The sequence below is a fragment of the Oncorhynchus gorbuscha genome, linkage group LG09 (assembly GCF_021184085.1).
Source record: "Oncorhynchus gorbuscha isolate QuinsamMale2020 ecotype Even-year linkage group LG09, OgorEven_v1.0, whole genome shotgun sequence".
Taxonomy (NCBI): Eukaryota; Metazoa; Chordata; class Actinopteri; order Salmoniformes; family Salmonidae; genus Oncorhynchus; species Oncorhynchus gorbuscha.
This window is the reverse complement of record NC_060181.1, coordinates 1847841-1863084: the sequence shown is the minus strand read 5'-3', so window position 1 is coordinate 1863084 and position 15244 is coordinate 1847841. Positions and strand designations below refer to the sequence as shown.

Sequence of the window (15244 nt, the reverse complement as noted above, 5' to 3'; positions counted from 1 at the left end):
ACTAACCGCTAGCTTTACATCAGACTACTAACCACTAGCCTTACTTTACATCAGACTACTAACCACTAGCCTTACTTTACATCAGACTACTAACCACTAGCCTTACTTTACATCAGACTACTAACCACTAGCCTTACTTTACATCTGACTACTAACCACTAGCCTTACTTTACATCAGACTACTAACCGCTAGCCTTACTTTACATCAGACTACTAACCACTAGCCTTACTTTACATCAGACTACTAACCACTAGCCTTACATCAGACTACTAACCACTAGCCTTACTTTATGTCAGACTACTAACCACTAGCCTTACTTTACATCAGACTACTAACCACTAGCCTTACTTTACATCAGACTACTAACCACTAGCCTTACTTTACATCAGACTACTAACCACTAGCCTTACTTTACATCAGACTACTAACCACTAGCCTTACTTTACATCTGACTACTAACCACTAGCCTTACTTTACATCAGACTACTAACCGCTAGCCTTACTTTACATCAGACTACTAACCACTAGCCTTACTTTACATCAGACTACTAACCACTAGCCTTACATCAGACTACTAACCACTAGCCTTACTTTATGTCAGACTACTAACCACTAGCCTTACTTTACATCAGACTACTAACCACTAGCCTTACTTTATGTCAGACTACTAACCACTAGCCTTACTTTACATCAGACTACTAACCGCTAGCCCAGCTAGCCTTACTTTACATCAGACTACTAACCGCTAGCCTTACTTTACATCAGACTACTAACCACTAGCCTTACTTTATGTCAGACTACTAACCACTAGCCTTACATCAGACTACTAAAAAAATACTTTTTACATTAAAACAACACATTTACAAGGTAATACAATGCTTTTGTTCATAACATAATTTTTATGGATTTTGAGGAATATTCTGAAATTCTGCATTTTGATATAAAAATACAGAAATCTAACTACTCCAACAAAGGACCTAAAAACGGTCTGGGGTACTGACAAACAGCCAGGCAAGTGTTATAAAGGACCCAGAAGTGTTTTTAAAAACGGTCTGGGGTACTGACAAACAGCCAGGCAAGTGTTATAAAGGACCCAGAAGTGTTTTTAAAAACGGTCTGGGGTACTGACAAACAGCCAGGCAAGTGTTATAAAGGACCCAGAAGTGTTTTTAAAAACGGTCTGGGGTACTGACAAACAGCCAGGCAAGTGTTATAAAGGACCCAGAAGTGTTTTTAAAAACGGTCTGGGGTACTGACAAACAGCCAGGCAAGTGTTATAAAGGACCCAGAAGTGTTTTTAAAAACGGTCTGGGGTACTGACAAACAGCCAGGCAAGTGTTATAAAAGGCCCAGAAGTGTTTTTAAAAACGGTCTGGGGTACTGACAAACAGCCAGGCAAGTGTTATAAAGGGCCCAGAAGTGTTTTTAAAAACGGTCTGGGGTACTGACAAACAGCCAGGCAAGTGTTATAAAAGGCCCAGAAGTGTTTTTAAAAACGGTCTGGGGTACTGACAAACAGCCAAGCAAGTGTTATAAAAGGCCCAGAAGTGTTTTTAAAAACGGTCTGGGGTACTGACAAACAGCCAGGCAAGTGTTATAAAAGGCCCAGAAGTGTTTTTAAAAACGGTCTGGGGTACTGACAAACAGCCAGGCAAGTGTTATAAAAGGCCCAGAAGTGTTTTTAAAAACGGTCTGGGGTACTGACAAACAGCCAGGCAAGTGTTATAAAAGGCCCAGAAGTGTTTTTAAAAACGGTCTGGGGTACTGAGAAACAGCCAAGCAAGTGTTATAAAAGGCCCAGAAGTGTTTTTAAAAACGGTCTGGGGTACTGACAAACAGCCAGGCAAGTGTTATAAAAGGCCCAGAAGTGTTTTTAAAAACGGTCTGGGGTACTGACAAACAGCCAGGCAAGTGTTATAAAAGGCCCAGAAGTGTTTTTAAAAACGGTCTGGGGTACTGACAAACAGCCAGGCAAGTGTTATAAAAGGCCCAGAAGTGTTTTTAAAAACGGTCTGGGGTACTGACAAACAGCCAGGCAAGTGTTATAAAAGGCCCAGAAGTGTTTTTAAAAACGGTCTGGGGTACTGACAAACAGCCAGGCAAGTGTTATAAAAGGCCCAGAAGTGTTTTTAAAAACGGTCTGGGGTACTGACAAACAGCCAAGCAAGTGTTATAAAGGACCCAGAAGTGTTTTTGAGTGAACTTCACCTTTAAGCGCAAAAATTGGTTTGATTAATTTTCTCGTCCTCTTTATCCCAATCAGATATTTCTAAACTGTTTTTATGCAATGTCCCTCTAGCAAAGATTATCGGAATAATTAATTAATTAAGTGTTTTAATCAGAATAATGAATTAATAAAGTGTTTTAATCAGAGTGATACAGCTCCTTAATCAGGGTTTATATTTAAATATGACTGATTGGTTAATTGATTAAATCAGGTCTATTGTCCCTTCGTTAACCAGTGAGACGGCAGGAGATCTCTACCATGATAACTCATGGTGGCAGAATACTCCTTTGTCAAACAGTCTCTCTGTCATGCAGGTGAAAGAGGACCCAAAAGCGACTTGGCGAAAACAGAGTCTTTAATCCAGTAAAGTAAATACAAACAAAAAAACACAACTTTCACTCGAAATGACGAGGACAAACTGGAGACTCGATCTTGAACAGCAGGTGAACAGCAGGTTGCCTCGGGAAGGCACTTGAACCAGACAGACTCAGACACCTGCTCACCACGCAGCATCTGAGGAAAACACGACACGACAGGGCGATACACAAACACAGCACGGTGAATTCTAGACAAGGAACCGACAGGACAGGAACGGAACACAAAGGAAGAAATAGGGACTCTAATCAGGGGAAAGGATCGGGAACAGGTGTGGGAAGACTAAATGATTGATTAGGGGAATAGGAACAGCTGGGAGCAGGAACGGAACGATAGAGAGAAGAGAGAGCGAGAGAGTGAGAGAGGGAGGGGGAGAGAGAGGGATAGAAAGAGGGAAAGAACCTAATAAGACCAGCAGAGGGAAACGAATAGAATGGGAAGCACAGGGACAAGACAAGATAATAAATGACAAAACATGACACTCTCTCTTTGTGACATTAGTTTTACAACTGTGTTGTTTCTCCCTGCCTTGGTAGGCTAATAGATCATACAGAGAACACTTGGTAGGCTAATAGATCATACAGAGAACACTTGGTAGGCTAATAGATCATACAGAGAACACTTGGTAGGCTAATAGATCATACAGAGAACACTTGGTAGGCTAATAGATCATACAGAGAACACTTGGTAGGCTAATAGATCATACAGAGATCACTTGGTTCATATACAGGGGGGATATACTCCAACACTCTAGTCAACAAACTGGATGCAGTCTATCACAGCGCCATCCGTTTTGTCACCAAAGCCCCATATACTACCCACCACTGCGACCTGTACGCTCTCGTTGGCTGGCCCTCGCTTCACTCGTCGCCAAACCCACTGGCTACAGCTCATCTACAAGTCTCTGCTAGGTAAAGCCCCGCCTTATATACACAGTTCACTGGTCACCATAACAGCACCCACCCGTAGCACGCGTTCCAGCAGGTATATCTCACTGGTCACCATAACAGCACCCACCCGTAGCACGCGTTCCAGCAGGTATATCTCACTGGTCACCATAACAGCACCCACCCGTAGCACGCGTTCCAGCAGGTATATCTCACTGGTCACCATAACAGCACCCACCCGTAGCACGCGTTCCAGCAGGTATATCTCACTGGTCACCATAACAGCACCCACCCGTAGCACGCGCTCCAGCAGGTATATCTCACTGGTCACCATAGCAGCACCCACCCGTAGCACGCGTTCCAGCAGGTATATCTCACTGGTCACCATAACAGCACCCACCCGTAGCACGCGTTCCAGCAGGTATATCTCACTGGTCACCATAGCAGCACCCACCCGTAGCACGCGTTCCAGCAGGTATATCTCACTGGTCACCATAACAGCACCCACCCGTAGCACGCGTTCCAGCAGGTATATCTCACTGGTCACCATAGCAGCACCCACCCGTAGCACGCGTTCCAGCAGGTATATCTCACTGGTCACCATAGCAGCACCCACCCGTAGCACGCGTTCCAGCAGGTATATCTCACTGGTCACCATAACAGCACCCACCCGTAGCACGCGTTCCAGCAGGTATATCTCACTGGTCACCATAACAGCACCCACCCGTAGCACGCGTTCCAGCAGGTATATCTCACTGGTCACCATAACAGCACCCACCCGTAGCACGCGTTCCAGCAGGTATATCTCACTGGTCACCATAACAGCACCCACCCGTAGCACGCGTTCCAGCAGGTATATCTCACTGGTCACCATAACAGCACCCACCCGTAGCACGCGTTCCAGCAGGTATATCTCACTGGTCACCATAACAGCACCCACCCGTAGCACGCGTTCCAGCAGGTATATCTCACTGGTCACCATAACAACACCCACCCGTAGCACGCGTTCCAGCAGGTATATCTCACTGGTCACCATAACAGCACCCACCCGTAGCACGCGTTCCAGCAGGTATATCTCACTGGTCACCATAACAGCACCCACCCGTAGCACGCGTTCCAGCAGGTATATCTCACTGGTCACCATAACAACACCCACCCGTAGCACGCGTTCCAGCAGGTATATCTCACTGGTCACCATAACAACACCCACCCGTAGCACGCGTTCCAGCAGGTATATCTCACTGGTCACCATAACAGCACCCACCCGTAGCACGCGTTCCAGCAGGTATATCTCACTGGTCACCATAACAACACCCACCCGTAGCACGCGTTCCAGCAGGTATATCTCACTGGTCACCATAACAGCACCCACCCGTAGCACGCGTTCCAGCAGGTATATCTCACTGGTCACCATAACAGCACCCACCCGTAGCACGCGTTCCAGCAGGTATATCTCACTGGTCACCATAACAGCACCCACCCGTAGCACGCGTTCCAGCAGGTATATCTCACTGGTCACCATAACAGCACCCACCCGTAGCATGCGTTCCAGCAGGTATATCTCACTGGTCACCATAACAGCACCCACCCGTAGCACGCGTTCCAGCAGGTATATCTCACTGGTCACCATAACAGCACCCACCCGTAGCACGCGTTCCAGCAGGTATATCTCACTGGTCACCATAACAGCACCCACCCGTAGCACGCGTTCCAGCAGGTATATCTCACTGGTCACCATAGCAGCACCCACCCGTAGCACGCGTTCCAGCAGGTATATCTCACTGGTCACCATAGCAGCACCCACCCGTAGCACGCGTTCCAGCAGGTATATCTCACTGGTCACCATAGCAGCACCCACCCGTAGCACGCGTTCCAGCAGGTATATCTCACTGGTCACCATAACAGCACCCACCCGTAGCACGCGTTCCAGCAGGTATATCTCACTGGTCACTCTCAAAGCCAATTCCTCCTTTCCTCCTCTCTTTCCGGTTCTCTGCTGCCAGTAATGACTGGAACGAACTGAAGCTGGAGACTTATTTCTCCCTCACTAGCTTCAAGCACCAGCTGTCAGAGCAGCTCACAGATCACTTCACCTGTACACAGCCCATCCGTAAATAGCCCATCCATCTTCTGCACATCTATCACTCCAGTGTTTAATTGCTATATTGTAATTACTTCGCCACCATGGCCTTTTTATTGCCTTTAACTCCCTTATCTTACCTCATTTGCACATGATGTATATTGTGTATTCTTTTGTTCTACTGTATTATTGACTGTATGTTTGTTTATTCCATGTGTAACTCTGTGTTGTTGTATGTGTCGAACTGCTTTGCTTTATCTTGGCCAGGTAGGCCAGGTCGAACTTGTTCTCAACTGGCCTTCCTAGTTAAATAAAGGTGAAATAGAAAATAGAAATAAATATACAATTCAGGGCCAGACAGACACAGACATACAGTAGTTACTCTAATAAGACACGGTTGAGGGGAACCGTGCAGACCAACACTGGGTCTAGAAACAGCTTTTCCACTAGTTAATCTGACTCTGGAGAAAAATAAATACGTAGATAGATAAAGGGTATTCCTTAAAGGGAATGGTCTCTTGGAAACAATCCTTGCACATCACAGAAAACATTCCTATGAAAATGACTCTTATTGGAACATTCTCTAATGTCGTGGGAACGTTTTGTTGTTAGCTGGGATGCCTTGGTTCTTTCAATCAATCTCCAAGCATATAATTACTCATTAGATTGGGATTGAAGTCGACTTGCTCAGAGAGAGAGGAAGAGCGTGGTTAATTCAAATTACCATATGAAATGTGATTAACTTTACTGGGGTAAAAAAAAAACATTTATATGAATGTTTCAAATGATTCCCTCATGAGGTCTGGTAGAATTCCTGACAGGGAATAGTAGTAGGGGAACAGACAGTATTAGCTTCTCCTAACTAGCTAACTATACTGTTCCTCTTCTTTCATTTGAACACTTTATTTATCCGTAAAATCACATGGAGATTGACCTCTCTTTCCCAAGTGAGCCCTGGTCAAGAAAGCAGCAACACAAAACATCATTGTCAGATAAAAACAGAGTTAATAAGAGATTTTTAAAAACATGGCCAAAATGTGGTCCTCTGGGATTACAATTCATCAATCGGGAATCGAATGATCTAGTTTTACTTCTGCAAAATGTTCAAAGATAATGGGGCAGCAAACTGACAGGAAATAAGAGAAATCACCTGTGTCCCATATTGGTCTTTCTAGAAGCTACTGTTGGGTACCAGTGAGGATTTCCTACGCTGGACAACTTGTCACAGCTGTTGATAAATCATTGATAACAGTCTGCACAAAAATATTAATGTCATTACAATAAGATATAAGGGGAGGGGGGGGGGGCATAGTTATATTCAATAAAAATCACAATTTGTTTTAAAACTTGTGTTGGTGTCTTGGCGGGTCATTATATTACCATTACACCATTACCATTACACTCTGTATTATATGGAAAACACTCTGTGTGTAAGGTAGGCTATATACTGTAGTTATACCAGGCTACATACTGTAGTTATACCAGGCTATATACTGTAGTTATACTGAGTTATACCAGGCTATATACTGTAGTTATACTGAGTTATACCAGGCTATATACTGTATTTATACGGAGTTATACCAGGCTATATACTGTAGTTATACCAGGCTATATACTGTAGTTATACTGAGTTATACCAGGCTATATACTGTAGTTATACCAGGCTATATACTGTATTTATACGAGGCTATATACTGTAGTTATACCAGGCTATATACTGTAGTTATACTGAGTTATACCAGGCTATATACTGTAGTTATACTGAGTTATACCAGGCTATATACTGTAGTTATACTGAGTTATACCAGGCTATCCTGCTATACAGTTATACTGAGTTATACCAGGCCATCCAGCTATACAGTTATACTGAGTTATACCAGGCTATATACTGTAGTTATACTGAGTTATACCAGGCTATCCTGCTATACAGTTATACTGAGTTATACCGGGCTATATACTGTAGTTATACTGAGTTATACCAGGCTATCCTGCTATACAGTTATACTGAGTTATCCCAGGCTATATGCATTGCCTTGCAAAAGTGTTCATCCCCTTTGGTGTTTCTCCTTTTGTGTTGTATTACAACGTGTAATTTAAATGGATTTTATTTGGATTTCATGTAACGGACGGAATAGTCAAATTTGGTGAAGTGAAGTGAAAAAATGACTTTAAAAAAAAATATATATACATATTATAAATGGAAAAGTGTTGCGTTCATATGTATTGACCCCTTTGCTATGAAGCCCCTAAATAAGATCTGGTGCAGCAACCTTCAGAAGTCACATTACTAGTTAAATAAAGTCCATCTGTGTAACGACTGTATTGGGTCGAAGGAAGAGAGGACCAAAGCGCAGGGTGGTTAGTGTTCATCTTAATTTAATATTAATCAAAAAAAACTGAACACTTCAAATTACAAACCACAACCGAAACAGTTCTATCTGGTGCAGACACACAAAGACAGGAAACAACCACCCACAAACCACAACAGAAAACAGGGTACCTAAATATGGTTCCCAATCAGAGACAATGACTTATACCTGCCTCTGATTGAGAACCATATCAGGCCAAACAAGAAACCCCACGTAGAAACAGAAAACTTAGACTGCCCACCCAACTCACGCCCTGACCACACTAAAACAAAGAAAATACAGAAGAACTATGGTCAGAACGTGACAATCTGTGTGCAATCTAAGTGTCACATGATCTGTCACATGATCTCAGTATATATGCACCTGTTCTGAAAGGCCCCATAGTCCGCAACACCACCAAGCAAGCGGCACTATGAAGACCAATGAGCTCACCAAACATGCCAGGGACAAAGTTGTGGAGAAGTACAGATCAGGGTTGGGTTATAGAAAAGATCAGAACTTTGAACATCCCACAGAGCACCTATAAATCCATTATTAATAAAAATGGAAAGAATATGGCACCACAACAAACCTGCCAAGAGAGGGCCGCCCACCAACACTCACAGACCAGGCAAGGAGGACATTAATCAGAGAGGCAACAAAGAGACCAAAGATAACCCTGAAGGAGCTGTAAAGCTCTACAGAAGAGATCTGACTATCTGTCCACAGGACCACTTTAAGCTGTACTCTCCACAGAAGAGATCTGACTCTCTGTCCACAGGACCACTTTAAGCCGTACTCTCCACAGAAGAGATCTGACTATCTGTCCACAGGACCACTTTAAGCTGTAAAGCTCCACAGAAGAGATCTGACTCTCTGTCCACAGGACCACTTTAAGCCGTTGTGGTGGAATTCTTCTGATTTACCAAATGAGGAGAGTTACAAACTACACACCAGTCAGAGTTATACTTAAACTACATGTTTTTTATTAAGAGCTTTGCAATAGCCCTTTTTGACTTTCAATGATGATATCTCTAATGAACCATTGAAAAGTACCAACAGAAAATTAAATAGATATTTTGTAGCCAAGATACACCCCTCTCAAAATACATGATGAACCACAGATCTTAGGAACAGTTCACAAAGAAATACTTTTTCTTGAGAAAGGAGTATCCCATAGCCAGATAACATTCGCTGTCAGGACCCGGTTACGAACCCGGGTCTCCGGAGTGAGAAACAGTCACTTAACGAACTGAGCCACGAAAAGTCGGCAGAACCCAGAAGATGAGGCAGACACAGCAGTACTTGAGACGGTGTATTTAATGAAGTAAAAAGTGAAGTTCTTCAGGAAAACATGTAACTCCACAACCTCTGTCATGCAGGTGAAAGAGGACCCAAAAGCGACTTAACAGAAACAGAGTTTATTTAAGTCCAAACAGGGAATAACAGAAATCCTCTAGTCTGTAGAGGGGAATAACTGGAGAAGCGGCCACAGACTGCAGGTCGCTTCGGGTAGGCGCAGGCCGTAGTAGACAGAGACACCTGCTCACACGCAGCATCTGATGAAGGCAAAAAACACGACAGGACAGGGCGATACACAATCACAGCAAAAACACGACAGGACAGGGCGAAACGCAATCACAGCATGGTGAATACTAAACAAGGAACCGACGGGACAGGAACGGAACACAAAGGAATAAATAGGGACTCTAATCAGGGGAAAGGATCGGGAACAGGTGTGGGAAGACTAAATGATGATTAGGGAATAGGAACAGCTGGGAGCAGGAACGGAACGATAGAGAGAAGAGAGAGCGAGAGAGTGAGAGGGGAGGGGAGAGAGAGGGATAGAAAGAGGAAAGAACCCAATAAGACCAGCAGAGGGAAACGAACAGAATGGGGAGCACAGGGACAAGACATGATAATAAATGACAAACATGACAGTACCCCCACTCACCGAGCGCCTCCTGGCGCACTCGAGGAGGAATCCTGGCGGCAACGGAGGAAATCATCGATGAGTGAACGGTCCAGCACGTCCCGAGACGGAACCCAACTCCTCTCCTCAGGACCGTAACCCTCCCAATCCACTAAGTATTGGTGACCCCGTCCCCGAGAACGCATGTCCATGATCTTATGTACCTTGTAAATAGGTGCGCTCTCGACAAGGACGGGAGGGGGGAGGGAAGACGAACGGGGTGCGAAGAAAGGGCTTAACACAGGAGACATGGAAGACAGGATGGACGCGACGAAGATGTCGCGGAAGAAGCAGTCGCACAGCGACAGGATTGACGACCTGGGAGACACGGAACGGACCAATGAACCGCGGAGTCAACTTACGAGAAGCTGTCGTAAGAGGAAGGTTGCGAGTGGAAAGCCACACTCTCTGGCCGCAACAATACCTTGGACTCTTAATCCTGCGTTTATTGGCGGCTCTCACCGTCTGTGCCCTGTAACGGCAAAGTGCAGACCTCACCCTCCTCCAGGTGCGCTCACAACGTTGGACAAACGCTTGAGCGGAGGGAACGCTGGACTCGGCAAGCTGGGATGAGAACAGAGGAGGCTGGTAACCCAGACTACTCTGAAACGGAGATAACCCGGTAGCAGACGAAGGAAGCGAAGTGAGCGTATTCTGCCCAGGGAGCTGTTCTGCCCAAGACGCAGGGTTTCTGAAAGAAAGGCTGCGTAGTATGCGACCAATCGTCTGATTGGCCCTCTCTGCTTGACCGTTAGACTGGGGATGAAACCCGGAAGAGAGACTGACGGACGCACCAATCAAACGACAGAACTCCCTCCAAAACTGTGACGTGAATTGCGGGCCTCTGTCTGAAACGGCGTCTAACGGGAGGCCATGAATTCTGAATACATTCTCAATAATGATTTGTGCCGTCTCCTTAGCGGAAGGAAGTTTAGCGAGGGGAATGAAATGTGCCGCCTTAGAGAACCTATCGACAACCGTCAGAATCACAGTCTTCCCCGCAGACAAAGGCAGACCGGTAATGAAGTCTAAGGCAATGTGAGACCATGGTCGAGAAGGAATGGGGAGCGGTCTGAGACGACCGGCAGGAGGAGAGTTACCCGACTTAGTCTGCGCGCAGTCCGAACAAGCAGCCACGAAACGGCGCGTGTCACGCTCCTGAGTCGGCCACCAAAAGCGCTGGCGAATAGACGCAAGAGTGCCTCGAACACCGGGATGACCAGCTAACTTGGCAGAGTGAGCCCACTGAAGAACAGCCAGACGAGTGGAAACAGGAACGAAAAGGAGGTTACTAGGACAAGCGCGCGGCGACGCAGTGTGCGTGAGTGCTTGCTTAACCTGTCTCTCAATTCCCCAGACTGTTAACCCGACAACACGCCCATAAGGAAGAATCCCCTCGGGATCAGTAGAAGCCACAGAAGAACTAAACAGACGGGATAAGGCATCAGGCTTGGTGTTCTTGCTACCCGGACGGTAAGAAATCACAAACTCGAAACGAGCGAAAAACAACGCCCAACGAGCTTGACGGGCATTAAGTCGTTTGGCAGAACGGATGTACTCAAGGTTCTTATGGTCTGTCCAAACGACAAAAGGAACGGTCGCCCCCTCCAACCACTGTCGCCATTCGCCTAGGGCTAAGCGGATGGCGAGCAGTTCACGGTTACCCACATCATAGTTGCGCTCAGATGGCGACAGGCGATGAGAAAAATAAGCGCAAGGATGAACCTTATCGTCAGACTGGAAGCGCTGGGATAGAATGGCTCCCACGCCTACCTCTGAAGCGTCAACCTCGACAATGAATTGTCTAGTGACGTCAGGAGTAACGAGGATAGGAGCGGACGTAAAACGTTCTTTTAGAAGATCAAAAGCTCCTGGGCGGAACCGGACCACTTAAAACACGTCTTGACAGAAGTAAGAGCTGTGAGAGGGGCAGCAACTTGACCGAAATTACGAATGAAACGCCGATAGAAATTAGCGAAACCTAAAAAGCGCTGCAACTCGACACGTGACCTTGGAACGGGCCAATCACTGACAGCTTGGACCTTAGCGGAATCCATCTGAATGCCTTCAGCGGAAATAACGGAACCGAGAAAAGTAACGGAGGAGACATGAAAAGAGCACTTCTCAGCCTTTACGTAGAGACAATTCTCTAAAAGGCGCTGTAGAACACGTCGAACGTGCTGAACATGAATCTCGAGTGACGGAGAAAAAAATCAGGATATCGTCAAGATAGACAAAAACAAAAATGTTCAGCATGTCTCTCAGAACATCATTAACTAATGCCTGAAAAACAGCTGGCGCATTGGCGAGACCGAACGGCAGAACCCGGTACTCAAAATGCCCTAACGGAGTGTTAAACGCCGTTTTCCACTCGTCCCCTCTCTGATGCGCACGAGATGGTAAGCGTTACGAAGGTCCAACTTAGTAAAGCACCTGGCTCCCTGCAGAATCTCGAAGGCTGATGACATAAGGGGAAGCGGATAACGATTCTTAACCGTTATGTCATTCAGCCCTCGATAATCCACGCAGGGCGCAGAGTACCGTCCTTCTTCTTAACAAAAAGAACCCCGCCCCGGCCGGAGAAGAAGAAGGCACTATGGTACCGGCGTCAAGAGACACAGACAAATAATCCTCGAGAGCCTTACGTTCGGGAGCCGACAGAGAGTATAGTCTACCTCGAGGAGGAGTGGTCCCCGGAAGGAGATCAATACTACAATCATACGACCGGTGAGGAGGAAGGGAGTTGGCTCGGGACCGACTGAAGACCGTGCGCAGATCATGATATTCCTCCGGCACTCCTGTCAAATCGCCAGGTTCCTCCTGAGAAGTAGGGACAGAAGAAACGGGAGGGATGGCAGACATTAAACACTTCACATGACAAGAAACGTTCCAGGATAGGATAGAATTACTAGACCAATTAATAGAAGGATTATGACATACTAGCCAGGGATGACCCAAAACAACAGGTGTAAACGGTGAACGGAAAATCAAAAAAGAAATAGTCTCACTGTGGTTACCAGATACTGTGAGGGTTAAAGGTAGTGTCTCAAATCTGATACTGGGAAGATGACTACCATCTAAGGCAAACATGGGCGTAGGCTTCTCTAACTCTCTGAAAGGAATGTCATGTTTCCGAACCCATGCTTCGTCCATGAAACAACCCTCAGCCCCAGAGTCTATCAAGGCACTACATGTAGCACCCGAACCGGTCCAGCGTAGGTGGACCGACAAAGTAGTACAGGACTTTGATGGAGAGACTTGAGTAGTTGCGCTCACCTGTAGCCCTCCGCTTACAGATGAGCTCTGGCTTTTACTGGACATGAATTAACAAAATGTCCAGCAACTCCGCAATAGAGGCACAGGCGGTTGGTGATCCTCCGTTCCCTCTCCTTATTCGAGATGCGAATCCTCCCAGCTGCATGGGCTCAGTCTCAAAGCCAGAGGAGGGAGATGGTTGCGATGCGGAGCAGGGAAACACCGTTGATGCGAGCTCTCTTCCACGAGCCCGGTGACGAAGATCTACCCGTCGTTCTATGCGGATGGCGAGAGCAATCAAAGAGTCCACATCTGAAGGAACCTCCCGGGAGAGAATCTCATCCTTAACCACTGCGTGGAGTCCCTCCAGAAAACGAGCGAGCAGCGCCGGCTCGTTCCACTCACTAGAGGCAGCAAGAGTGCGAAACTCAATAGAATAATCCGTTATGGACCGTTCACCTTGGCATAAGGAAGCCAGGGCCCTAGAAGCCTCCCCACCAAAAACTGAACGGTCAAAAACCCGAATCATCTCCTCTTTAAAGTTCTGGAATTTGTTAGAGCAATCAGCCCTTGCCTCCCAGATAGCTGTGCCCCATTCTCGAGCCCGGCCAGTAAGGAGTGAAATGACGTAAGCAACCCGAGCTCTCTCTCTAGAGTATGTGTTGGGTTGGAGAGAGAACACAATCTCACACTGCGTGAGAAAGGAGCGGCACTCAGTGGGCTGCCCGGAGTAGCAAGGTGGGTTATTAACCCTAGGTTCTGGAGGCTCGGCAGGCCAGGAAGTAACAGGTGGCACGAGACGTAGACTCTGGAACTGTCCAGAGAGGTCGGAAACCTGAGCGGCCAGGTTCTCCACGGCATGGCGAGCAGCAGACAATTCCTGCTCGTGTCTGCCGAGCATGGCTCCTTGGATCTCGACGGCAGTGTAACGAGCGTCTGAAGTCGCTGGGTCCATTCCTTGGTCGGTTCCTTCTGTCATGCAGGTGAAAGAGGACCCAAAAGCGACTTAACAGAAACAGAGTTTATTTAAGTCCAAACAGGGAATAACAGAAATCCTCTAGTCTGTAGAGGGGAATAACTGGAGAAGCGGCCACAGACTGCAGGTCGCTTCGGGTAGGCGCAGGCCGTAGTAGACAGAGACACCTGCTCACACGCAGCATCTGATGAAGGCAAAAACACGACAGGACAGGGCGATACACAATCACAGCAAAAACACGACAGGACAGGGCGAAACGCAATCACAGCATGGTGAATACTAAACAAGGAACCGACGGGACAGGAACGGAACACAAAGGAATAAATAGGGACTCTAATCAGGGGAAAGGATCGGGAACAGGTGTGGGAAGACTAAATGATGATTAGGGGAATAGGAACAGCTGGGAGCAGGAACGGAACGATAGAGAGAAGAGAGAGCGAGAGAGTGAGAGGGGAGGGGGAGAGAGAGGGATAGAAAGAGGGAAAGAACCCAATAAGACCAGCAGAGGGAAACGAACAGAATGGGGAGCACAGGGACAAGACATGATAATAAATGACAAACATGACAACCTCAAAAGGAATTCCACAAGAACAAAGGTAATCCTCCAAGACAAAAAGGTAAATCCACAAGGTGGAAGGTAAAGCACAAAAAGCCTCAAAAGATACTCAAAAACAAACAAACAAGAACAAAAAACAGAATTCCACAAGAAAGGGGATGTAGCTCAGTGGAATAGAGCATTAGTTGAACGTACAAAGACCTGGGGGCAATCCTCAGCAGCTTCAAGAAACCACCAAACTCAGCAGATTAATTTCTTAAAGGGAACATATGCTTCTGTCGAACCTCTGACCATCTAGGGGATGGCGTTTGACTGTATTTGTCACCCTTTGATAGCTCAGTTGGTAGAGCGGAGGACTGTAGGTGAAATTGCTGTAATCCTTAGGTCGCTGGTTCAAATCCGGCTCAAAGGATTGTACTTTTTCTTGTGGTTTACGCCAACTTTTTGACAGCAGTGCACCTTGACATGTGCTTGACAAAAATATATTTCCCTGAGAGAAGAAATCTTCACTTGTTGACCTATGAAAGGAATGTTGGTAGAGCAGCAGAGAGTTCTCGAGATTGCAAC

General features: G+C 46.3%; 1 non-coding gene across 1 annotated transcript; it reads left to right on the top strand.

Annotated features, from left to right (window-relative positions):
- Nucleotides 1-15002: 15002 nt before the first annotated feature.
- Nucleotides 15003-15089, top strand: trnay-gua. Its single transcript is given in 2 exon segments — nt 15003-15039; nt 15054-15089. It is a non-coding gene; the product is annotated as a tRNA-Tyr (tRNA).
- The last annotated feature ends 155 nt before the right edge of the window (nt 15090-15244 follow it).